Below are 3,592 nucleotides of genomic sequence, written 5' to 3' on the forward strand. Positions count from 1 at the left end.
AACAATTTATTAGTTCATAGACTGTTCACTGGAGGATGGTGACAAACCCAGCTTCTGGCAGATTTCACACTTCTTTTGCTTTTTCAACCAAATGTCATATTTACAAGCATGCCAGTTCTTACTTGTGAATGACTTTCAGTTCTATGAAAATGAAAGCTATGATACAATCTTCTTCTAAGACACAGAATAAGCAGATGAGCAATTATGCAAAATGTCTGCAAATTGTCTTTCAAAAGTTTTATATGTAATGGTGAAAAACTGTCAAATATAAGATAGAATACTGTGAACCAGCAAAGTGAGGGGATGCCAGAATTTAATATCTTCTCTTTCAGAAGTCATCGTCGGGTATTTTGATTTGTTTATTTATTTCTTTGGTCATCTATCTGCTTGGACTACATTGCTGGCTGGCAAGCGTAGGGAATAGAAACAAGTGTCACCACTTAGTTCTTTGAAGACATTCGTCTAATGATCTCCTCACAGCACTGCTCCTGTCTTATTTTTAAAACTTCTGAAGGCATGTGCGAGGCCCTTTTCCCTACCTCCAGTGAAATTCACCACTAGCACCAGCCATGAAGAGTGGTGGATGGGAGGGATGAGAAGGGGTGAAGTTGGTGGGACTTCTAGAAGAAGCAGAAAAGCTGGCCTAAACTTTATTTTTGTCTGCTTTTAAGATGTTGCCTTCAGAAGCCTGTCAGAAATTGCTTATCTAAGATCTGTTAGAATACTTCAGTAGAACACAGTTTTTCACTTTTTGAGTGAATACAATAATAAACAATGTTATATTCTGACATTTATCCCCACTAATATGTTTCCTTGATTACTGAAAACTTCCAACAGTGTTTTTACTCTCCTATCTTCCATGGAATTAATTGACTGTCATTCTGCATAATTAATACACTTCAAGATCCTTGGAAATGAAACATTTCCACAAATGTGTTCCTTAAATGTTCTGTTGCCAAGTGTAATTTTTTTCTGACTATCCCAACTGCTGTAAGAAAAGCATTTTTTTTTTAAAGGTACATTAAAAATTTTGAAGTGTTTTATTTCTTTCTGCTTTGCCAGTTGTGGAATATTCAGTTCTGGGAATATAGTGCTCTTGAATCAGAGGTAGGTGTTCTACTCCAAAAATGCTAATTTCACAATAGTAGATTCTTGGGTGGTTACATTTAATCCTTAGAGATGACACAGAATATAAAAATTAAAGTTTTTATTATAGTTGGGAGATTGTGTCAAAAGTCACATGTGACCTGAGTTCCATAGACAGAAGAGAGAAAATTTATCACATTATAGGCTTTCAGGATTTGGAAAATGATAAACTGCACAACAGGAAATATAGATTCTGTGTGGAGAGTGAAGGTTAGGTTCTTCTCCATTTTCATTAACTTTTGAATTTGTAGCTATCATCACTTGTGCCATGTGAAGAAGAAATTGTTGTAATGTAACCGAAACCAGTGTTTTCCTCTATGAGTGGTTCCTCTGTGTGTTTATAAAGTAAAATATTATATAATAGCTGGTAAGTCCCAAGAAAGGCAATCTCTCATTGGTAATTAAACTTGCTAGTGGTCATCTCTTTGGTGATGGATCATTGTGTTTCTTTCACTGATATGAATAAAAAGAGATTGTCTTTTGACCTGGCTAGTTATTGTGGTTCCATATGTAACTTGGAACTTGAAATGTTGGTCAGCATTCTCTGAAAGAAAGTATTTATTCTGATGAATCTATAGCTTCAGTGAGTTTTATTCTTTCTTTTTGTATTTGCAAATAGTGGATGTATTTAGGTCTTCTCAGTACTTCATCTGCTGAAGTGATGTCTTGCTCTTGGCTATTTTTAATTCTTTCCTTTGATACAAAGGTAGTGAATACTTTCATCTCTTTGTGTGTAAGATCATACACATATTTAATGAAGACATAACAAAGCCCCAACTATGATTAAAAAGTGTCCCATATCATCAGGCTCTCTTGTCCCCACATGATTTCCAAATTAGAGTTAACATACATAGCAACTTCAGCTGTTGGAATATATGTCAGCATTTTGATTTATCAAATTATAAACCACACTACACTTCAACACTAACATTGACTCTAAATACAATTTAAATATTAGATTGTCTGTTGTACCTATGCAGAGTTCAGAGTAGTTTTAAATTACCACAGAACTTTCATTTTTTTATATGGTCCAATGCTTCAGTGTTTCTTGGTGGAAAACAGCAAATTTTGGAGCCCACTTACAGAAAAGAGGATACATATTTGTATATCAATAATATTATGTCCAAACCATTGATGGCCTTGCAATGCCTAAAAGGCAATAGGGTCTCCTAGTACAGAATGCTTTTCAATATTTATGCTTATACTTTATAATCCTGTAGAATTTCTAATTAAAATAAAAGTCTGATTTATAATTAAAAAAAATTAGCCTTGACAGGGAGGAGGAGACAGCCATGTCCAAACACCACTGAGGCTAATACTTTCCATTTAATTGATTTTAGTCAGATCTACTAAAACTCAGGGAAAGCATAGATTAGTTGTAAGAAATAAGCAGTTCACACCATTAAAAAGACAAAATACTAGTACTTTGTCTAAAGAATTGAAAAAAAAAAATCACCCCGAAGGAAACGTCACAGATGAAAGAAGGAAAGATAGTTCAAGGCTGCAGTGGGTCTGGCTGGGAAGGAGTTAGCTTTCATCATAGCAGCCCATATGGTTCTGTGCTCTTCATTTTTGGCTAAAACAATGTTGATAACGCAACAGTGTTTTGGCTACTGTTGAGCAGTGCTTGCACAGCATCAAGGTTATCTCTCAAAACCTCTCCCCAAAGACCAGTAGGTACTGGGTGGGAAAGAGACTTGGAGGGGAGAAGCTGGGACAGCTGACCCCAACTGACCAAAGGGATAATTCATGCCCTATTACTTCATATTCATCAGTTAATGATGACCAAAAGGAGAGGAAGGCAGGTAGCATTCATACTTAAGGCATTTATGTTCCCAAACAACCTCTATGAGTGTTGAGGACCTGCTTTTCAGGAAGTGTCTGCGCATCTGCCTGCTGATGGGAAGTAGTGAATGAGTTCCTCTCTTCATGTTTTTCATACACATGTAGCTTTTACTGCATCTCAACCCACGAGCTTTTCCATCTTATTTTCTCCCCCTGTCCTGTTGAGGAGGAGGAGTGAGAGACCAACTAAGTGGAAGCCTGGCAGCCTGAGAAGATAAACCCACCATAAGGGCACATATCTTTCAGTTTTTTTGAGTTGCTTTGTTTTTGTTTTTGCAGTGATAGTGATAGTAAAGGAAGCTTGTGTGGTATGAATGTGGTTTGGATTTGTGAGCTTAAATAAACTGGACCAGATTTCCAAATTTTTGACATGTACCTTTTGTTCCTTGCAAATCAGTGCTATTATACCTTGTGAAACTATCTCTAATTCTGTTAATTTAAGGACTATCTGCTCCAGGTCATAAAAGAAATTGTGATTTACAAGGTTAACTGACTAATTGGCCTGGTTCAGACAGGAATGTCGATCCTCATTTTGCTTCTAAAGACATTAGATGAAATGCTAAGGTACTTAATTCAGATCCACAAAATTTCTCATTTATTC

This window comes from Empidonax traillii, unplaced genomic scaffold, assembly GCF_003031625.1.
Source record: "Empidonax traillii isolate 1590-97213 ecotype Southwest subspecies unplaced genomic scaffold, ASM303162v1 scaffold1504:size99173, whole genome shotgun sequence".
In the NCBI taxonomy this organism is placed as follows: Eukaryota; Metazoa; Chordata; class Aves; order Passeriformes; family Tyrannidae; genus Empidonax; species Empidonax traillii.